The sequence below is a fragment of the Cololabis saira genome, chromosome 2 (genome assembly GCF_033807715.1).
Source record: "Cololabis saira isolate AMF1-May2022 chromosome 2, fColSai1.1, whole genome shotgun sequence".
Taxonomy (NCBI): domain Eukaryota; kingdom Metazoa; phylum Chordata; class Actinopteri; order Beloniformes; family Belonidae; genus Cololabis; species Cololabis saira.
The window spans coordinates 36320174-36342990 of record NC_084588.1 but is presented as its reverse complement, the minus strand read 5'-3'; the positions used below and the strand labels follow the sequence as shown (position 1 = coordinate 36342990).

General features: G+C 45.3%; 12 non-coding genes across 12 annotated transcripts; all 12 read right to left on the bottom strand.

Annotated features, from left to right (window-relative positions):
* Positions 1-1067: 1067 nt before the first annotated feature.
* trnal-aag (transfer RNA leucine (anticodon AAG)) lies at positions 1068-1149 on the bottom strand. The gene has a single exon. It is a non-coding gene; the product is annotated as a tRNA-Leu (tRNA).
* A 1895-nt stretch (positions 1150-3044) lies between these two features.
* On the bottom strand, positions 3045-3126 carry trnal-aag (transfer RNA leucine (anticodon AAG)). The gene has a single exon. It is a non-coding gene; the product is annotated as a tRNA-Leu (tRNA).
* Positions 3127-5013: 1887 nt separating this feature from the next.
* trnal-aag (transfer RNA leucine (anticodon AAG)) lies at positions 5014-5095 on the bottom strand. The gene has a single exon. It is a non-coding gene; the product is annotated as a tRNA-Leu (tRNA).
* Positions 5096-6984: 1889 nt separating this feature from the next.
* On the bottom strand, positions 6985-7066 carry trnal-aag (transfer RNA leucine (anticodon AAG)). The gene has a single exon. It is a non-coding gene; the product is annotated as a tRNA-Leu (tRNA).
* A 1889-nt stretch (positions 7067-8955) lies between these two features.
* On the bottom strand, positions 8956-9037 carry trnal-aag (transfer RNA leucine (anticodon AAG)). Its single transcript has one exon. It is a non-coding gene; the product is annotated as a tRNA-Leu (tRNA).
* A 1877-nt stretch (positions 9038-10914) lies between these two features.
* trnal-aag (transfer RNA leucine (anticodon AAG)) lies at positions 10915-10996 on the bottom strand. Its single transcript has one exon. It is a non-coding gene; the product is annotated as a tRNA-Leu (tRNA).
* Positions 10997-12879: 1883 nt separating this feature from the next.
* Positions 12880-12961, bottom strand: trnal-aag (transfer RNA leucine (anticodon AAG)). The gene has a single exon. It is a non-coding gene; the product is annotated as a tRNA-Leu (tRNA).
* Positions 12962-14850: 1889 nt separating this feature from the next.
* trnal-aag (transfer RNA leucine (anticodon AAG)) lies at positions 14851-14932 on the bottom strand. The gene has a single exon. It is a non-coding gene; the product is annotated as a tRNA-Leu (tRNA).
* A 1888-nt stretch (positions 14933-16820) lies between these two features.
* On the bottom strand, positions 16821-16902 carry trnal-aag (transfer RNA leucine (anticodon AAG)). The gene has a single exon. It is a non-coding gene; the product is annotated as a tRNA-Leu (tRNA).
* Positions 16903-18791: 1889 nt separating this feature from the next.
* Positions 18792-18873, bottom strand: trnal-aag (transfer RNA leucine (anticodon AAG)). Its single transcript has one exon. It is a non-coding gene; the product is annotated as a tRNA-Leu (tRNA).
* A 1897-nt stretch (positions 18874-20770) lies between these two features.
* Positions 20771-20852, bottom strand: trnal-aag (transfer RNA leucine (anticodon AAG)). Its single transcript has one exon. It is a non-coding gene; the product is annotated as a tRNA-Leu (tRNA).
* Positions 20853-22735: 1883 nt separating this feature from the next.
* Positions 22736-22817, bottom strand: trnal-aag (transfer RNA leucine (anticodon AAG)). The gene has a single exon. It is a non-coding gene; the product is annotated as a tRNA-Leu (tRNA).

Sequence of the window (22817 nt, the reverse complement as noted above, 5' to 3'; positions counted from 1 at the left end):
TCAGACTTATAATATAATAACGCTGATCGTGTCCCTCTGTGTTAGAAGCACAGCGTCAGTCAGGACACGGCCACTTCCAGGTGCGCCATGCTCGGTGCCAGGACGCGCCGTGCCGGGAACTTCCTCGTCACCCACCGCTTCCAACTGTAGATTGACTGAGGACAGAACAAATTAGTGCCGGGCCACTCTCCTCTTGGCTTCCACCTTCAGATTGCACCACTTCTTTTTAAAATTTCTGCCACAGATCTGTCCATGGCACTCACTGCGTTTAGCGCAGCAACAACGTTGTTGATGTAAGTGATGCCACTACTGTGACCACCAAATAATGTTGTCTTCCTGGCCTCCACCTCATCCACAACATCTCGATCTCGGTCTCCGTGAAATTTAGTGGCACGGTTGCCCGGCTCGACACATGTCTCATTCATGCTGACGCAGAAACAGACTGCAGGAAGCCGCTGCGCATGCTCAGCAGGGTCATTTATATACAAATACAGTCATGAACTACTTTGCATTGCCCATTTATGGTAGAAAGTGGGCGCGTAGAGGGCGGAATATGAGGCGAATTCACCTGCGCAACCTTCCAGCTGGACTGTGATTTATAAAGCGAACATTTTTTATAAATCCGGATCTTTTTTGTGCCCGCCATTTTCGGCTTTTGGGTTTATGTACACTTTTAGTATGAATCCTACACACTCTTTTATAAATGGGGCCCCAGGTTCAGATCCGAAACGGGACGTCAGTGATGTGATCTTCTGCATTTTCAGGTGTTTACATGGTACATGGAAGAGAAGCCTTAAGCTTTTAGGTTTTATTTTAACATTACAGAACATTTAGAAGAACTTCTTATCCAAAGTGACCCACATCAGAGGACGACAATCAAGTCACAGCAAACATTATAAGTTGAAGAGTCAGTTAACGGCATTCAGGTGCGAGTTCAGATATTACAGGGTTCACATAGTTTTAGAAGGATTCCTGCAACATTTGTTCACAAAAGTCCCTGAAACAATGCTCATCACAAACAAGTATTTGATGTAAAGTGAAGTCATCAGCTTCTAAACATTTGTTGATGGCAGTGGTGGGATTTGAACCCACGCCTCTTATGAGACTGGAGCCTTAATCCAGCGCCTTAGACCGCTCGGCCACACTACCACTGACTGGTGGAAGAAAGCTGCTTTTTTTCCAATTAATTCCCCTCCGTTTTCCTTTTTTCATTTGCCCTTTTTCAAAGCTTTTCACTGGATTCATTTGTAGATGTGTATGTTGGAATCACATTTTCAGATAACTTCCAAGTCTGAGGAAAAAACATAAAATCTCCTTATTAAAAGTTAAAAGACAGATAAGTGTGTGATGTCCCTGCCGGGTGCGGTGGCGCGTGCCTGTAATCCAAGTTACCGGGAGGTTGAGGCTGGTGGATCGTTTGAGCTCAGGAGCTCTGAGCTGCAGTGGACTATGCCGATCAGGTGTCCGCACTAAGTTTGGTATCGATATGGTGATCCTGGGGGAGTCCGGGACCACCAGGTCGTCTAAGGAGGGGAGCATCGGCCCAGGTCGGAAACGGAGCAGGTCAAATCCCCCGTACCGCTCAGTAGTGGGGTCGCACCTGTGAATAGATGCTGAAGTGCAGCCTGAGTAATACAGCGAGACCCAGTCTTTTTACACTCCCTCTACTCTTATAATAACTACCGTCATAACACATCAGCTCTTCACATCTTGTTGCTGCTTTTCTCTCTTCTGTTACATTCAAAACTACACTTTGTTGCTCCTACAGCGCCTCCACCTGGAGAAAACGATTCATTACAGCACTCACTGCAGCTTCACAAACACAACTCATATATTCATTTCACCATCTTGCTCCACACACTTGTTGCTTCTTTTCATTTCACTAATTAAATAAACACGTTGAAATTTGATAATGTCCCTTTGACCTTCCGTACACCACATGATACATAACATAATATATCATTATCAGACTTATAATATAATAACGCTGATCGTGTCCCTCTGTGTTAGAAGCACAGCGTCAGTCAGGACACGGCCACTTCCAGGTGCGCCATGCTCGGTGCCAGGACGCGCCGTGCCGGGAACTTCCTCGTCACCCACCGCTTCCAACTGTAGATTGACTGAGGACAGAACAAATTAGTGCCGGGCCACTCTCCTCTTGGCTTCCACCTTCAGATTGCACCACTTCTTTTTAAAATTTCTGCCACAGATCTGTCCATGGCACTCACTGCGTTTAGCGCAGCAACAACGTTGTTGATGTAAGTGATGCCACTACTGTGACCACCAAATAATGTTGTCTTCCTGGCCTCCACCTCATCCACAACATCTCGATCTCGGTCTCCGTGAAATTTAGTGGCACGGTTGCCCGGCTCGACACATGTCTCATTCATGCTGACGCGCAGCAGAAACAGACTGCAGGAAGCCGCTGCGCATGCTCAGCAGGGTCATTTATATACAAATACAGTCATGAACTACTTTGCATTGCCCATTTATGGTAGAAAGTGGGCGCGTAGAGGGCGGAATATGAGGCGAATTCACCTGCGCAACCTTCCAGCTGGACTGTGATTTATAAAGCGAACATTTTTTATAAATCCGGATTTTATTTTGCGCCCGCCATTTTCGGCTTTTGGGTTTATGTACACTTTTAGTATGAATCCTACACACTCTTTTATAAATGGGGCCCCAGGTTCAGATCCGAAACGGGACGTCAGTGATGTGATCTTCTGCATTTTCAGGTGTTTACATGGTACATGGAAGAGAAGCCTTAAGCTTTTAGGTTTTATTTTAACATTACAGAACATTTAGAAGAACTTCTTATCCAAAGTGACCCACATCAGAGGACGACAATCAAGTCACAGCAAACATTATAAGTTGAAGAGTCAGTTAACGGCATTCAGGTGCGAGTTCAGATATTACAGGGTTCACATAGTTTTAGAAGGATTCCTGCAACATTTGTTCACAAAAGTCCCTGAAACAATGCTCATCACAAACAAGGTTTAGCATTTGATGTAAAGTGAAGTCATCAGCTTCTAAACATTTGTTGATGGCAGTGGTGGGATTTGAACCCACGCCTCTTATGAGACTGGAGCCTTAATCCAGCGCCTTAGACCGCTCGGCCACACTACCACTGACTGGTGGAAGAAAGCTGCTTTTTTTCCAATTAATTCCCCTCCGTTTTCCTTTTTTCATTTGCCCTTTTTCAAAGCTTTTCACTGGATTCATTTGTAGATGTGTATGTTGGAATCACATTTTCAGATAACTTCCAAGTCTGAGGAAAAAACATAAAATCTCCTTATTAAAAGTTAAAAGACAGATAAGTGTGTGATGTCCCTGCCGGGTGCGGTGGCGCGTGCCTGTAATCCAAGTTACCGGGAGGTTGAGGCTGGTGGATCGTTTGAGCTCAGGAGCTCTGAGCTGCAGTGGACTATGCCGATCAGGTGTCCGCACTAAGTTTGGTATCGATATGGTGATCCTGGGGGAGTCCGGGACCACCAGGTCGTCTAAGGAGGGGAGCATCGGCCCAGGTCGGAAACGGAGCAGGTCAAATCCCCCGTACCGCTCAGTAGTGGGGTCGCACCTGTGAATAGATGCTGAAGTGCAGCCTGAGTAATACAGCGAGACCCAGTCTTTTTACACTCCCTCTACTCTTATAATAACTACCGTCATAACACATCAGCTCTTCACATCTTGTTGCTGCTTTTCTCTCTTCTGTTACATTCAAAACTACACTTTGTTGCTCCTACAGCGCCTCCACCTGGAGAAAACGATTAATTCCAGCACTCACTGCAGCTTCACAAACTCAACTCATATATTCATTTCACCATCTTGCTCCACACACTTGTTGCTTCTTTTCATTTCACTAATTAAATAAACACGTTGAAATTTGATAATGTCCCTTTGACCTCCCGTACACCACATGATACATAACATAATATATCATTATCAGACTTATAATATAATAACGCTGATCGTGTCCCTCTGTGTTAGAAGCACAGCGTCAGTCAGGACACGGCCACTTCCAGGTGCGCCATGCTCGGTGCCAGGACGCGCCGTGCCGGGAACTTCCTCGTCACCCACCGCTTCCAACTGTAGATTGACTGAGGACAGAACAAATTAGTGCCGGGCCACTCTCCTCTTGGCTTCCACCTTCAGATTGCACCACTTCTTTTTAAAATTTCTGCCACAGATCTGTCCATGGCACTCACTGCGTTTAGCGCAGCAACAACGTTGTTGATGTAAGTGATGCCACTACTGTGACCACCAAATAATGTTGTCTTCCTGGCCTCCACCTCATCCACAACATCTCGATCTCGGTCTCCGTGAAATTTAGTGGCACGGTTGCCCGGCTCGACACATGTCTCATTCATGCTGACGCGCAGCAGAAACAGACTGCAGGAAGCCGCTGCGCATGCTCAGCAGGGTCATTTATATACAAATACAGTCATGAACTACTTTGCATTGCCCATTTATGGTAGAAAGTGGGCGCGTAGAGGGCGGAATATGAGGCGAATTCACCTGCGCAACCTTCCAGCTGGACTGTGATTTATAAAGCGAACATTTTTTATAAATCCGGATTTTTTTTGTGCCCGCCATTTTCGGCTTTTGGGTTTATGTACACTTTTAGTATGAATCCTACACACTCTTTTATAAATGGGGCCCCAGGTTCAGATCCGAAACGGGACGTCAGTGATGTGATCTTCTGCATTTTCAGGTGTTTACATGGTACATGGAAGAGAAGCCTTAAGCTTTTAGGTTTTATTTTAACATTACAGAACATTTAGAAGAACTTCTTATCCAAAGTGACCCACATCAGAGGACGACAATCAAGTCACAGCAAACATTATAAATTGAAGAGTCAGTTAACGGCATTCAGGTGCGAGTTCAGATATTACAGGGTTCACATAGTTTTAGAAGGATTCCTGCAACATTTGTTCACAAAAGTCCCTGAAACAATGCTCATCACAAACAAGTATTTGATGTAAAGTGAAGTCATCAGCTTCTAAACATTTGTGATGGCAGTGGTGGGATTTGAACCCACGCCTCTTATGAGACTGGAGCCTTAATCCAGCGCCTTAGACCGCTCGGCCACACTACCACTGACTGGTGGAAGAAAGCTGCTTTTTTTCCAATTAATTCCCCTCCGTTTTCCTTTTTTCATTTGCCCTTTTTCAAAGCTTTTCACTGGATTCATTTGTAGATGTGTATGTTGGAATCACATTTTCAGATAACTTCCAAGTCTGAGGAAAAAACATAAAATCTCCTTATTAAAAGTTAAAAGACAGATAAGTGTGTGATGTCCCTGCCGGGTGCGGTGGCGCGTGCCTGTAATCCAAGTTACCGGGAGGTTGAGGCTGGTGGATCGTTTGAGCTCAGGAGCTCTGAGCTGCAGTGGACTATGCCGATCAGGTGTCCGCACTAAGTTTGGTATCGATATGGTGATCCTGGGGGAGTCCGGGACCACCAGGTCGTCTAAGGAGGGGAGCATCGGCCCAGGTCGGAAACGGAGCAGGTCAAATCCCCCGTACCGCTCAGTAGTGGGGTCGCACCTGTGAATAGATGCTGAAGTGCAGCCTGAGTAATACAGCGAGACCCAGTCTTTTTACACTCCCTCTACTCTTATAATAACTACCGTCATAACACATCAGCTCTTCACATCTTGTTGCTGCTTTTCTCTCTTCTGTTACATTCAAAACTACACTTTGTTGCTCCTACAGCGCCTCCACCTGGAGAAAACGATTAATTCCAGCACTCACTGCAGCTTCACAAACTCAACTCATATATTCATTTCACCATCTTGCTCCACACACTTGTTGCTTCTTTTCATTTCACTAATTAAATAAACACGTTGAAATTTGATAATGTCCCTTTGACCTTCCGTACACCACATGATACATAACATAATATATCATTATCAGACTTATAATATAATAACGCTGATCGTGTCCCTCTGTGTTAGAAGCACAGCGTCAGTCAGGACACGGCCACTTCCAGGTGCGCCATGCTCGGTGCCAGGACGCGCCGTGCCGGGAACTTCCTCGTCACCCACCGCTTCCAACTGTAGATTGACTGAGGACAGAACAAATTAGTGCCGGGCCACTCTCCTCTTGGCTTCCACCTTCAGATTGCACCACTTCTTTTTAAAATTTCTGCCACAGATCTGTCCATGGCACTCACTGCGTTTAGCGCAGCAACAACGTTGTTGATGTAAGTGATGCCACTACTGTGACCACCAAATAATGTTGTCTTCCTGGCCTCCACCTCATCCACAACATCTCGATCTCGGTCTCCGTGAAATTTAGTGGCACGGTTGCCCGGCTCGACACATGTCTCATTCATGCTGACGCGCAGCAGAAACAGACTGCAGGAAGCCGCTGCGCATGCTCAGCAGGGTCATTTATATACAAATACAGTCATGAACTACTTTGCATTGCCCATTTATGGTAGAAAGTGGGCGCGTAGAGGGCGGAATATGAGGCGAATTCACCTGCGCAACCTTCCAGCTGGACTGTGATTTATAAAGCGAACATTTTTTATAAATCCGGATTTTATTTTGCGCCCGCCATTTTCGGCTTTTGGGTTTATGTACACTTTTAGTATGAATCCTACACACTCTTTTATAAATGGGGCCCCAGGTTAAGATCCGAAACGGGACGTCAGTGATGTGATCTTCTGCATTTTCAGGTGTTTACATGGTACATGGAAGAGAAGCCTTAAGCTTTTAGGTTTTATTTTAACATTACAGAACATTTAGAAGAACTTCTTATCCAAAGTGACCCACATCAGAGGACGACAATCAAGTCACAGCAAACATTATAAATTGAAGAGTCAGTTAACGGCATTCAGGTGCGAGTTCAGATATTACAGGGTTCACATAGTTTTAGAAGGATTCCTGCAACATTTGTTCACAAAAGTCCCTGAAACAATGCTCATCACAAACAAGTATTTGATGTAAAGTGAAGTCATCAGCTTCTAAACATTTGTTGATGGCAGTGGTGGGATTTGAACCCACGCCTCTTATGAGACTGGAGCCTTAATCCAGCGCCTTAGACCGCTCGGCCACACTACCACTGACTGGTGGAAGAAAGCTGCTTTTTTTCCAATTAATTCCCCTCCGTTTTCCTTTTTTCATTTGCCCTTTTTCAAAGCTTTTCACTGGATTCATTTGTAGATGTGTATGTTGGAATCACATTTTCAGATAACTTCCAAGTCTGAGGAAAAAACATAAAATCTCCTTATTAAAAGTTAAAAGACAGATAAGTGTGTGATGTCCCTGCCGGGTGCGGTGGCGCGTGCCTGTAATCCAAGTTACCGGGAGGTTGAGACTGGTGGATCGTTTGAGCTCAGGAGCTCTGAGCTGCAGTGGACTATGCCGATCAGGTGTCCGCACTAAGTTTGGTATCGATATGGTGATCCTGGGGGAGTCCGGGACCACCAGGTCGTCTAAGGAGGGGAGCATCGGCCCAGGTCGGAAACGGAGCAGGTCAAATCCCCCGTACCGCTCAGTAGTGGGGTCGCACCTGTGAATAGATGCTGAAGTGCAGCCTGAGTAATACAGCGAGACCCAGTCTTTTTACACTCCCTCTACTCTTATAATAACTACCGTCATAACACATCAGCTCTTCACATCTTGTTGCTGCTTTTCTCTCTTCTGTTACATTCAAAACTACACTTTGTTGCTCCTACAGCGCCTCCACCTGGAGAAAACGATTAATTCCAGCACTCACTGCAGCTTCACAAACTCAACTCATATATTCATTTCACCATCTTGCTCCACACACTTGTTGCTTCTTTTCATTTCACTAATTAAATAAACACGTTGAAATTTGATAATGTCCCTTTGACCTTCCGTACACCACATGATACATAACATAATATATCATTATCAGACTTATAATATAATAACGCTGATCGTGTCCCTCTGTGTTAGAAGCACAGCGTCAGTCAGGACACGGCCACTTCCAGGTGCGCCATGCTCGGTGCCAGGACGCGCCGTGCCGGGAACTTCCTCGTCACCCACCGCTTCCAACTGTAGATTGACTGAGGACAGAACAAATTAGTGCCGGGCCACTCTCCTCTTGGCTTCCACCTTCAGATTGCACCACTTCTTTTTAAAATTTCTGCCACAGATCTGTCCATGGCACTCACTGCGTTTAGCGCAGCAACAACGTTGTTGATGTAAGTGATGCCACTACTGTGACCACCAAATAATGTTGTCTTCCTGGCCTCCACCTCATCCACAACATCTCGATCTCGGTCTCCGTGAAATTTAGTGGCACGGTTGCCCGGCTCGACACATGTCTCATTCATGCTGACGCGCAGCAGAAACAGACTGCAGGAAGCCGCTGCGCATGCTCAGCAGGGTCATTTATATACAAATACAGTCATGAACTACTTTGCATTGCCCATTTATGGTAGAAAGTGGGCGCGTAGAGGGCGGAATATGAGGCGAATTCACCTGCGCAACCTTCCAGCTGGACTGTGATTTATAAAGCGAACATTTTTTATAAATCCGGATTTTATTTTGCGCCCGCCATTTTCGGCTTTTGGGTTTATGTACACTTTTAGTATGAATCCTACACACTCTTTTATAAATGGGGCCCCAGGTTAAGATCCGAAACGGGACGTCAGTGATGTGATCTTCTGCATTTTCAGGTGTTTACATGGTACATGGAAGAGAAGCCTTAAGCTTTTAGGTTTTATTTTAACATTACAGAACATTTAGAAGAACTTCTTATCCAAAGTGACCCACATCAGAGGACGACAATCAAGTCACAGCAAACATTATAAATTGAAGAGTCAGTTAACGGCATTCAGGTGCGAGTTCAGATATTACAGGGTTCACATAGTTTTAGAAGGATTCCTGCAACATTTGTTCACAAAAGTCCCTGAAACAATGCTCATCACAAACAAGTATTTGATGTAAAGTGAAGTCATCAGCTTCTAAACATTTGTTGATGGCAGTGGTGGGATTTGAACCCACGCCTCTTATGAGACTGGAGCCTTAATCCAGCGCCTTAGACCGCTCGGCCACACTACCACTGACTGGTGGAAGAAAGCTGCTTTTTTTCCAATTAATTCCCCTCCGTTTTCCTTTTTTCATTTGCCCTTTTTCAAAGCTTTTCACTGGATTCATTTGTAGATGTGTATGTTGGAATCACATTTTCAGATAACTTCCAAGTCTGAGGAAAAAACATAAAATCTCCTTATTAAAAGTTAAAAGACAGATAAGTGTGTGATGTCCCTGCCGGGTGCGGTGGCGCGTGCCTGTAATCCAAGTTACCGGGAGGTTGAGACTGGTGGATCGTTTGAGCTCAGGAGCTCTGAGCTGCAGTGGACTATGCCGATCAGGTGTCCGCACTAAGTTTGGTATCGATATGGTGATCCTGGGGGAGTCCGGGACCACCAGGTCGTCTAAGGAGGGGAGCATCGGCCCAGGTCGGAAACGGAGCAGGTCAAATCCCCCGTACCGCTCAGTAGTGGGGTCGCACCTGTGAATAGATGCTGAAGTGCAGCCTGAGTAATACAGCGAGACCCAGTCTTTTTACACTCCCTCTACTCTTATAATAACTACCGTCATAACACATCAGCTCTTCACATCTTGTTGCTGCTTTTCTCTCTTCTGTTACATTCAAAACTACACTTTGTTGCTCCTACAGCGCCTCCACCTGGAGAAAACGATTAATTCCAGCACTCACTGCAGCTTCACAAACTCAACTCATATATTCATTTCACCATCTTGCTCCACACACTTGTTGCTTCTTTTCATTTCACTAATTAAAAATTTGATAATGTCCCTTTGACCTTCCGTACACCACATGATACATAACATAATATATCATTATCAGACTTATAATATAATAACGCTGATCGTGTCCCTCTGTGTTAGAAGCACAGCGTCAGTCAGGACACGGCCACTTCCAGGTGCGCCATGCTCGGTGCCAGGACGCGCCGTGCCGGGAACTTCCTCGTCACCCACCGCTTCCAACTGTAGATTGACTGAGGACAGAACAAATTAGTGCCGGGCCACTCTCCTCTTGGCTTCCACCTTCAGATTGCACCACTTCTTTTTAAAATTTCTGCCACAGATCTGTCCATGGCACTCACTGCGTTTAGCGCAGCAACAACGTTGTTGATGTAAGTGATGCCACTACTGTGACCACCAAATAATGTTGTCTTCCTGGCCTCCACCTCATCCACAACATCTCGATCTCGGTCTCCGTGAAATTTAGTGGCACGGTTGCCCGGCTCGACACATGTCTCATTCATGCTGACGCGCAGCAGAAACAGACTGCAGGAAGCCGCTGCGCATGCTCAGCAGGGTCATTTATATACAAATACAGTCATGAACTACTTTGCATTGCCCATTTATGGTAGAAAGTGGGCGCGTAGAGGGCGGAATATGAGGCGAATTCACCTGCGCAACCTTCCAGCTGGACTGTGATTTATAAAGCGAACATTTTTTATAAATCCGGATTTTATTTTGCGCCCGCCATTTTCGGCTTTTGGGTTTATGTACACTTTTAGTATGAATCCTACACACTCTTTTATAAATGGGGCCCCAGGTTCAGATCCGAAACGGGACGTCAGTGATGTGATCTTCTGCATTTTCAGGTGTTTACATGGTACATGGAAGAGAAGCCTTAAGCTTTTAGGTTTTATTTTAACATTACAGAACATTTAGAAGAACTTCTTATCCAAAGTGACCCACATCAGAGGACGACAATCAAGTCACAGCAAACATTATAAATTGAAGAGTCAGTTAACGGCATTCAGGTGCGAGTTCAGATATTACAGGGTTCACATAGTTTTAGAAGGATTCCTGCAACATTTGTTCACAAAAGTCCCTGAAACAATGCTCATCACAAACAAGCATTTGATGTAAAGTGAAGTCATCAGCTTCTAAACATTTGTTGATGGCAGTGGTGGGATTTGAACCCACGCCTCTTATGAGACTGGAGCCTTAATCCAGCACCTTAGACCGCTCGGCCACACTACCACTGACTGGGGGAAGAAAGCTGCTTTTTTTCCAATTAATTCCCCTCCGTTTTCCTTTTTTCATTTGCCCTTTTTCAAAGCTTTTCACTGGATTCATTTGTAGATGTGTATGTTGGAATCACATTTTCAGATAACTTCCAAGTCTGAGGAAAAAACATAAAATCTCCTTATTAAAAGTTAAAAGACAGATAAGTGTGTGATGTCCCTGCCGGGTGCGGTGGCGCGTGCCTGTAATCCAAGTTACCGGGAGGTTGAGGCTGGTGGATCGTTTGAGCTCAGGAGCTCTGAGCTGCAGTGGACTATGCCGATCAGGTGTCCGCACTAAGTTTGGTATCGATATGGTGATCCTGGGGGAGTCCGGGACCACCAGGTCGTCTAAGGAGGGGAGCATCGGCCCAGGTCGGAAACGGAGCAGGTCAAATCCCCCGTACCGCTCAGTAGTGGGGTCGCACCTGTGAATAGATGCTGAAGTGCAGCCTGAGTAATACAGCGAGACCCAGTCTTTCTACACTCCCTCTACTCTTATAATAACTACCGTCATAACACATCAGCTCTTCACATCTTGTTGCTGCTTTTCTCTCTTCTGTTACATTCAAAACTACACTTTGTTGCTCCTACAGCGCCTCCACCTGCAGAAAACGATTCATTACAGCACTCACTGCAGCTTCACAAACTCAACTCATATATTCATTTCACCATCTTGCTCCACACACTTGTTGCTTCTTTTCATTTCACTAATTAAATAAACACGTTGAAATTTGATAATGTCCCTTTGACCTTCCGTACACCACATGATACATAACATAATATATCATTATCAGACTTATAATATAATAACGCTGATCGTGTCCCTCTGTGTTAGAAGCACAGCGTCAGTCAGGACACGGCCACTTCCAGGTGCGCCATGCTCGGTGCCAGGACGCGCCGTGCCGGGAACTTCCTCGTCACCCACCGCTTCCAACTGTAGATTGACTGAGGACAGAACAAATTAGTGCCGGGCCACTCTCCTCTTGGCTTCCACCTTCAGATTGCACCACTTCTTTTTAAAATTTCTGCCACAGATCTGTCCATGGCACTCACTGCGTTTAGCGCAGCAACAACGTTGTTGATGTAAGTGATGCCACTACTGTGACCACCAAATAATGTTGTCTTCCTGGCCTCCACCTCATCCACAACATCTCGATCTCGGTCTCCGTGAAATTTAGTGGCACGGTTGCCCGGCTCGACACATGTCTCATTCATGCTGACGCAGAAACAGACTGCAGGAAGCCGCTGCGCATGCTCAGCAGGGTCATTTATATACAAATACAGTCATGAACTACTTTGCATTGCCCATTTATGGTAGAAAGTGGGCGCGTAGAGGGCGGAATATGAGGCGAATTCACCTGCGCAACCTTCCAGCTGGACTGTGATTTATAAAGCGAACATTTTTTATAAATCCGGATTTTTTTTGTGCCCGCCATTTTCGGCTTTTGGGTTTATGTACACTTTTAGTATGAATCCTACACACTCTTTTATAAATGGGGCCCCAGGTTCAGATCCGAAACGGGACGTCAGTGATGTGATCTTCTGCATTTTCAGGTGTTTACATGGTACATGGAAGAGAAGCCTTAAGCTTTTAGGTTTTATTTTAACATTACAGAACATTTAGAAGAACTTCTTATCCAAAGTGACCCACATCAGAGGACGACAATCAAGTCACAGCAAACATTATAAATTGAAGAGTCAGTTAACGGCATTCAGGTGCGAGTTCAGATATTACAGGGTTCACATAGTTTTAGAAGGATTCCTGCAACATTTGTTCACAAAATTCCCTGAAACAATGCTCATCACAAACAAGTATTTGATGTAAAGTGAAGTCATCAGCTTCTAAACATTTGTTGATGGCAGTGGTGGGATTTGAACCCACGCCTCTTATGAGACTGGAGCCTTAATCCAGCGCCTTAGACCGCTCGGCCACACTACCACTGACTGGTGGAAGAAAGCTGCTTTTTTTCCAATTAATTCCCCTCCGTTTTCCTTTTTTCATTTGCCCTTTTTCAAAGCTTTTCACTGGATTCATTTGTAGATGTGTATGTTGGAATCACATTTTCAGATAACTTCCAAGTCTGAGGAAAAAACATAAAATCTCCTTATTAAAAGTTAAAAGACAGATAAGTGTGTGATGTCCCTGCCAGGTGCGGTGGCGCGTGCCTGTAATCCAAGTTACCGGGAGGTTGAGGCTGGTGGATCGTTTGAGCTCAGGAGCTCTGAGCTGCAGTGGACTATGCCGATCAGGTGTCCGCACTAAGTTTGGTATCGATATGGTGATCCTGGGGGAGTCCGGGACCACCAGTTCGTCTAAGGAGGGGAGCATCGGCCCAGGTCGGAAACGGAGCAGGTCAAATCCCCCGTACCGCTCAGTAGTGGGGTCGCACCTGTGAATAGATGCTGAAGTGCAGCCTGAGTAATACAGCGAGACCCAGTCTTTTTACACTCCCTCTACTCTTATAATAACTACCGTCATAACACATCAGCTCTTCACATCTTGTTGCTGCTTTTCTCTCTTCTGTTACATTCAAAACTACACTTTGTTGCTCCTACAGCGCCTCCACCTGGAGAAAACGATTCATTACAGCACTCACTGCAGCTTCACAAACTCAACTCATATATTCATTTCACCATCTTGCTCCACACACTTGTTGCTTCTTTTCATTTCACTAATTAAATAAACACGTTGAAATTTGATAATGTCCCTTTGACCTTCCGTACACCACATGATACATAACATAATATATCATTATCAGACTTATAATATAATAACGCTGATCGTGTCCCTCTGTGTTAGAAGCACAGCGTCAGTCAGGACACGGCCACTTCCAGGTGCGCCATGCTCGGTGCCAGGACGCGCCGTGCCGGGAACTTCCTCGTCACCCACCGCTTCCAACTGTAGATTGACTGAGGACAGAACAAATTAGTGCCGGGCCACTCTCCTCTTGGCTTCCACCTTCAGATTGCACCACTTCTTTTTTTTATTTCTGCCACAGATCTGTCCATGGCACTCACTGCGGTTAGCGCAGCATCAACGTTGTTGATGTAAGTGATGCCACTACTGTGACCACCAAATAATGTTGTCTTCCTGGCCTCCACCTCATCCACAACATCTCGATCTCGGTCTCCGTGAAATTTAGTGGCACGGTTGCCCGGCTCGACACATGTCTCATTCATGCTGACACGCAGCAGAAACAGACTGCAGGAAGCCGCTGCGCATGCTCAGCAGGGTCATTTATATACAAATACAGTCATGAACTACTTTGCATTGCCCATTTATGGTAGAAAGTGGGCGCGTAGAGGGCGGAATATGAGGCGAATTCACCTGCGCAACCTTCCAGCTGGACTGTGATTTATAAAGCGAACATTTTTTATAAATCCGGATTTTATTTTGCGCCCGCCATTTTCGGCTTTTGGGTTTATGTACACTTTTAGTATGAATCCTACACACTCTTTTATAAATGGGGCCCCAGGTTCAGATCCGAAACGGGACGTCAGTGATGTGATCTTCTGCATTTTCAGGTGTTTACATGGTACATGGAAGAGAAGCCTTAAGCTTTTAGGTTTTATTTTAACATTACAGAACATTTAGAAGAACTTCTTATCCAAAGTGACCCACATCAGAGGACGACAATCAAGTCACAGCAAACATTATAAATTGAAGAGTCAGTTAACGGCATTCAGGTGCGAGTTCAGATATTACAGGGTTCACATAGTTTTAGAAGGATTCCTGCAACATTTGTTCACAAAAGTCCCTGAAACAATGCTCATCACAAACAAGTATTTGATGTAAAGTGAAGTCATCAGCTTCTAAACATTTGTTGATGGCAGTGGTGGGATTTGAACCCACGCCTCTTATGAGACTGGAGCCTTAATCCAGCGCCTTAGACCGCTCGGCCACACTACCACTGACTGGTGGAAGAAAGCTGCTTTTTTTCCAATTAATTCCCCTCCGTTTTCCTTTTTTCATTTGCCCTTTTTCAAAGCTTTTCACTGGATTCATTTGTAGATGTGTATGTTGGAATCACATTTTCAGATAACTTCCAAGTCTGAGGAAAAAACATAAAATCTCCTTATTAAAAGTTAAAAGACAGATAAGTGTGTGATGTCCCTGCCGGGTGCGGTGGCGCGTGCCTGTAATCCAAGTTACCGGGAGGTTGAGGCTGGTGGATCGTTTGAGCTCAGGAGCTCTGAGCTGCAGTGGACTATGCCGATCAGGTGTCCGCACTAAGTTTGGTATCGATATGGTGATCCTGGGGGAGTCCGGGACCACCAGGTCGTCTAAGGAGGGGAGCATCGGCCCAGGTCGGAAACGGAGCAGGTCAAATCCCCCGTACCGCTCAGTAGTGGGGTCGCACCTGTGAATAGATGCTGAAGTGCAGCCTGAGTAATACAGCGAGACCCAGTCTTTTTACACTCCCTCTACTCTTATAATAACTACCGTCATAACACATCAGCTCTTCACATCTTGTTGCTGCTTTTCTCTCTTCTGTTACATTCAAAACTACACTTTGTTGCTCCTACAGCGCCTCCACCTGGAGAAAACGATTCATTACAGCACTCACTGCAGCTTCACAAACTCAACTCATATATTCATTTCACCATCTTGCTCCACACACTTGTTGCTTCTTTTCATTTCACTAATTAAATAAACACGTTGAAATTTGATAATGTCCCTTTGACCTTCCGTACATCACATGATACATAACATAATATATCATTATCAGACTTATAATATAATAACGCTGATCGTGTCCCTCTGTGTTAGAAGCACAGCGTCAGTCAGGACACGGCCACTTCCAGGTGCGCCATGCTCGGTGCCAGGACGCGCCGTGCCGGGAACTTCCTCGTCACCCACCGCTTCCAACTGTAGATTGACTGAGGACAGAACAAATTAGTGCCGGGCCACTCTCCTCTTGGCTTCCACCTTCAGATTGCACCACTTCTTTTTAAAATTTCTGCCACAGATCTGTCCATGGCACTCACTGCGGTTAGCGCAGCATCAACGTTGTTGATGTAAGTGATGCCACTACTGTGACCACCAAATAATGTTGTCTTCCTGGCCTCCACCTCATCCACAACATCTCGATCTCGGTCTCCGTGAAATTTAGTGGCACGGTTGCCCGGCTCGACACATGTCTCATTCATGCTGACGCGCAGCAGAAACAGACTGCAGGAAGCCGCTGCGCATGCTCAGCAGGGTCATTTATATACAAATACAGTCATGAACTACTTTGCATTGCCCATTTATGGTAGAAAGTGGGCGCGTAGAGGGCGGAATATGAGGCGAATTCACCTGCGCAACCTTCCAGCTGGACTGTGATTTATAAAGCGAACATTTTTTATAAATCCGGATTTTTTTTGTGCCCGCCATTTTCGGCTTTTGGGTTTATGTACACTTTTAGTATGAATCCTACACACTCTTTTATAAATGGGGCCCCAGGTTCAGATCCGAAACGGGACGTCAGTGATGTGATCTTCTGCATTTTCAGGTGTTTACATGGTACATGGAAGAGAAGCCTTAAGCTTTTAGGTTTTATTTTAACATTACAGAACATTTAGAAGAACTTCTTATCCAAAGTGACCCACATCAGAGGACGACAATCAAGTCACAGCAAACATTATAAATTGAAGAGTCAGTTAACGGCATTCAGGTGCGAGTTCAGATATTACAGGGTTCACATAGTTTTAGAAGGATTCCTGCAACATTTGTTCACAAAAGTCCCTGAAACAATGCTCATCACAAACAAGTATTTGATGTAAAGTGAAGTCATCAGCTTCTAAACATTTGTTGATGGCAGTGGTGGGATTTGAACCCACGCCTCTTATGAGACTGGAGCCTTAATCCAGCGCCTTAGACCGCTCGGCCACACTACCACTGACTGGTGGAAGAAAGCTGCTTTTTTTCCAATTAATTCCCCTCCGTTTTCCTTTTTTCATTAGCCCTTTTTCAAAGCTTTTCACTGGATTCATTTGTAGATGTGTATGTTGGAATCACATTTTCAGATAACTTCCAAGTCTGAGGAAAAAACATAAAATCTCCTTATTAAAAGTTAAAAGACAGATAAGTGTGTGATGTCCCTGCCGGGTGCGGTGGCGCGTGCCTGTAATCCAAGTTACCGGGAGGTTGAGGCTGGTGGATCGTTTGAGCTCAGGAGCTCTGAGCTGCAGTGGACTATGCCGATCAGGTGTCCGCACTAAGTTTGGTATCGATATGGTGATCCTGGGGGAGTCCGGGACCACCAGGTCGTCTAAGGAGGGGAGCATCGGCCCAGGTCGGAAACGGAGCAGGTCAAATCCCCCGTACCGCTCAGTAGTGGGGTCGCACCTGTGAATAGATGCTGAAGTGCAGCCTGAGTAATACAGCGAGACCCAGTCTTTTTACACTCCCTCTACTCTTATAATAACTACCGTCATAACACATCAGCTCTTCACATCTTGTTGCTGCTTTTCTCTCTTCTGTTACATTCAAAACTACACTTTGTTGCTCCTACAGCGCCTCCACCTGGAGAAAACGATTCATTACAGCACTCACTGCAGCTTCACAAACTCAACTCATATATTCATTTCACCATCTTGCTCCACACACTTGTTGCTTCTTTTCATTTCACTAATTAAATAAACACGTTGAAATTTGATAATGTCCCTTTGACCTTCCGTACACCACATGATACATAACATAATATATCATTATCAGACTTATAATATAATAACGCTGATCGTGTCCCTCTGTGTTAGAAGCACAGCGTCAGTCAGGACACGGCCACTTCCAGGTGCGCCATGCTCGGTGCCAGGACGCGCCGTGCCGGGAACTTCCTCGTCACCCACCGCTTCCAACTGTAGATTGACTGAGGACAGAACAAATTAGTGCCGGGCCACTCTCCTCTTGGCTTCCACCTTCAGATTGCACCACTTCTTTTTAAAATTTCTGCCACAGATCTGTCCATGGCACTCACTGCGTTTAGCGCAGCAACAGCGTTGTTGATGTAAGTGATGCCACTACTGTGACCACCAAATAATGTTGTCTTCCTGGCCTCCACCTCATCCACAACATCTCGATCTCGGTCTCCGTGAAATTTAGTGGCACGGTTGCCCGGCTCGACACATGTCTCATTCATGCTGACGCGCAGCAGAAACAGACTGCAGGAAGCCGCTGCGCATGCTCAGCAGGGTCATTTATATACAAATACAGTCATGAACTACTTTGCATTGCCCATTTATGGTAGAAAGTGGGCGCGTAGAGGGCGGAATATGAGGCGAATTCACCTGCGCAACCTTCCAGCTGGACTGTGATTTATAAAGCGAACATTTTTTATAAATCCGGATTTTATTTTGCGCCCGCCATTTTCGGCTTTTGGGTTTATGTACACTTTTAGTATGAATCCTACACACTCTTTTATAAATGGGGCCCCAGGTTCAGATCCGAAACGGGACGTCAGTGATGTGATCTTCTGCATTTTCAGGTGTTTACATGGTACATGGAAGAGAAGCCTTAAGCTTTTAGGTTTTATTTTAACATTACAGAACATTTAGAAGAACTTCTTATCCAAAGTGACCCACATCAGAGGACGACAATCAAGTCACAGCAAACATTATAAATTGAAGAGTCAGTTAACGGCATTCACGTGCGAGTTCAGATATTACAGGGTTCACATAGTTTTAGAAGGATTCCTGCAACATTTGTTCACAAAAGTCCCTGAAACAATGCTCATCACAAACAAGTATTTGATGTAAAGTGAAGTCATCAGCTTCTAAACATTTGTTGATGGCAGTGGTGGGATTTGAACCCACGCCTCTTATGAGACTGGAGCCTTAATCCAGCGCCTTAGACCGCTCGGCCACACTACCACTGACTGGTGGAAGAAAGCTGCTTTTTTTTCCAATTAATTCCCCTCCGTTTTCCTTTTTTCATTTGCCCTTTTTCAAAGCTTTTCACTGGATTCATTTGTAGATGTGTATGTTGGAATCACATTTTCAGATAACTTCCAAGTCTGAGGAAAAAACATAAAATCTCCTTATTAAAAGTTAAAAGACAGATAAGTGTGTGATGTCCCTGCCGGGTGCGGTGGCGCGTGCCTGTAATCCAAGTTACCGGGAGGTTGAGGCTGGTGGATCGTTTGAGCTCAGGAGCTCTGAGCTGCAGTGGACTATGCCGATCAGGTGTCCGCACTAAGTTTGGTATCGATATGGTGATCCTGGGGGGAGTCCGGGACCACCAGGTCGTCTAAGGAGGGGAGCATCGGCCCAGGTCGGAAACGGAGCAGGTCAAATCCCCCGTACCGCTCAGTAGTGGGGTCGCACCTGTGAATAGATGCTGAAGTGCAGCCTGAGTAATACAGCGAGACCCAGTCTTTCTACACTCCCTCTCCTCTTATAATAACTACCGTCATAACACATCAGCTCTTCACATCTTGTTGCTGCTTTTCTCTCTTCTGTTACATTCAAAACTACACTTTGTTGCTCCTACAGCGCCTCCACCTGGAGAAAACGATTCATTACAGCACTCACTGCAGCTTCACAAACTCAACTCATATATTCATTTCACCATCTTGCTCCACACACTTGTTGCTTCTTTTCATTTCACTAATTAAATAAACACGTTGAAATTTGATAATGTCCCTTTGACCTTCCGTACACCACATGATACATAACATAATATATCATTATCAGACTTATAATATAATAACGCTGATCGTGTCCCTCTGTGTTAGAAGCACAGCGTCAGTCAGGACACGGCCACTTCCAGGTGCGCCATGCTCGGTGCCAGGACGCGCCGTGCCGGGAACTTCCTCGTCACCCACCGCTTCCAACTGTAGATTGACTGAGGACAGAACAAATTAGTGCCGGGCCACTCTCCTCTTGGCTTCCACCTTCAGATTGCACCACTTCTTTTTAAAATTTCTGCCACAGATCTGTCCATGGCACTCACTGCGTTTAGCGCAGCAACAACGTTGTTGATGTAAGTGATGCCACTACTGTGACCACCAAATAATGTTGTCTTCCTGGCCTCCACCTCATCCACAACATCTCGATCTCGGTCTCCGTGAAATTTAGTGGCACGGTTGCCCGGCTCGACACATGTCTCATTCATGCTGACGCGCAGCAGAAACAGACTGCAGGAAGCCGCTGCGCATGCTCAGCAGGGTCATTTATATACAAATACAGTCATGAACTACTTTGCATTGCCCATTTATGGTAGAAAGTGGGCGCGTAGAGGGCGGAATATGAGGCGAATTCACCTGCGCAACCTTCCAGCTGGACTGTGATTTATAAAGCGAACATTTTTTATAAATCCGGATTTTATTTTGCGCCCGCCATTTTCGGCTTTTGGGTTTATGTACACTTTTAGTATGAATCCTACACACTCTTTTATAAATGGGGCCCCAGGTTCAGATCCGAAACGGGACGTCAGTGATGTGATCTTCTGCATTTTCAGGTGTTTACATGGTACATGGAAGAGAAGCCTTAAGCTTTTAGGTTTTATTTTAACATTACAGAACATTTAGAAGAACTTCTTATCCAAAGTGACCCACATCAGAGGACGACAATCAAGTCACAGCAAACATTATAAATTGAAGAGTCAGTTAACGGCATTCAGGTGCGAGTTCAGATATTACAGGGTTCACATAGTTTTAGAAGGATTCCTGCAACATTTGTTCACAAAAGTCCCTGAAACAATGCTCATCACAAACAAGGTTTAGCATTTGATGTAAAGTGAAGTCATCAGCTTCTAAACATTTGTTGATGGCAGTGGTGGGATTTGAACCCACGCCTCTTATGAGACTGGAGCCTTAATCCAGCGCCTTAGACCGCTCGGCCACACTACCACTGACTGGTGGAAGAAAGCTGCTTTTTTTCCAATTAATTCCCCTCCGTTTTCCTTTTTTCATTTGCCCTTTTTCAAAGCTTTTCACTGGATTCATTTGTAGATGTGTATGTTGGAATCACATTTTCAGATAACTTCCAAGTCTGAGGAAAAAACATTAAATCTCCTTATTAAAAGTTAAAAGACAGATAAGTGTGTGATGTCCCTGCCGGGTGCGGTGGCGCGTGCCTGTAATCCAAGTTACCGGGAGGTTGAGGCTGGTGGATCGTTTGAGCTCAGGAGCTCTGAGCTGCAGTGGACTATGCCGATCAGGTGTCCGCACTAAGTTTGGTATCGATATGGTGATCCTGGGGGAGTCCGGGACCACCAGGTCGTCTAAGGAGGGGAGCATCGGCCCAGGTCGGAAACGGAGCAGGTCAAATCCCCCGTACCGCTCAGTAGTGGGGTCGCACCTGTGAATAGATGCTGAAGTGCAGCCTGAGTAATACAGCGAGACCCAGTCTTTCTACACTCCCTCTACTCTTATAATAACTACCGTCATAACACATCAGCTCTTCACATCTTGTTGCTGCTTTTCTCTCTTCTGTTACATTCAAAACTACACTTTGTTGCTCCTACAGCGCCTCCACCTGGATAAAACGATTAATTACAGCACTCACTGCAGCTTCACAAACTCAACTCATATATTCATTTCACCATCTTGCTCCACACACTTGTTGCTTCTTTTCATTTCACTAATTAAATAAACACGTTGAAATTTGATAATGTCCCTTTGACCTTCCGTACACCACATGATACATAACATAATATATCATTATCAGACTTATAATATAATAACGCTGATCGTGTCCCTCTGTGTTAGAAGCACAGCGTCAGTCAGGACACGGCCACTTCCAGGTGCGCCATGCTCGGTGCCAGGACGCGCCGTGCCGGGAACTTCCTCGTCACCCACCGCTTCCAACTGTAGATTGACTGAGGACAGAACAAATTAGTGCCGGGCCACTCTCCTCTTGGCTTCCACCTTCAGATTGCACCACTTCTTTTTTTTATTTCTGCCACAGATCTGTCCATGGCACTCACTGCGTTTAGCGCAGCAACAACGTTGTTGATGTAAGTGATGCCACTACTGTGACCACCAAATAATGTTGTCTTCCTGGCCTCCACCTCATCCACAACATCTCGATCTCGGTCTCCGTGAAATTTAGTGGCACGGTTGCCCGGCTCGACACATGTCTCATTCATGCTGACGCAGAAACAGACTGCAGGAAGCCGCTGCGCATGCTCAGCAGGGTCATTTATATACAAATACAGTCATGAACTACTTTGCATTGCCCATTTATGGTAGAAAGTGGGCGCGTAGAGGGCGGAATATGAGGCGAATTCACCTGCGCAACCTTCCAGCTGGACTGTGATTTATAAAGCGAACATTTTTTATAAATCCGGATTTTTTTTGCGCCCGCCATTTTCGGCTTTTGGGTTTATGTACACTTTTAGTATGAATCCTACACACTCTTTTATAAATGGGGCCCCAGGTTCAGATCCGAAACGGGACGTCAGTGATGTGATCTTCTGCATTTTCAGGTGTTTACATGGTACATGGAAGAGAAGCCTTAAGCTTTTAGGTTTTATTTTAACATTACAGAACATTTAGAAGAACTTCTTATCCAAAGTGACCCACATCAGAGGACGACAATCAAGTCACAGCAAACATTATAAATTGAAGAGTCAGTTAACGGCATTCAGGTGCGAGTTCAGATATTACAGGGTTCACATAGTTTTAGAAGGATTCCTGCAACATTTGTTCACAAAAGTCCCTGAAACAATGCTCATCACAAACAAGTATTTGATGTAAAGTGAAGTCATCAGCTTCTAAACATTTGTTGATGGCAGTGGTGGGATTTGAACCCACGCCTCTTATGAGACTGGAGCCTTAATCCAGCGCCTTAGACCGCTCGGCCACACTACC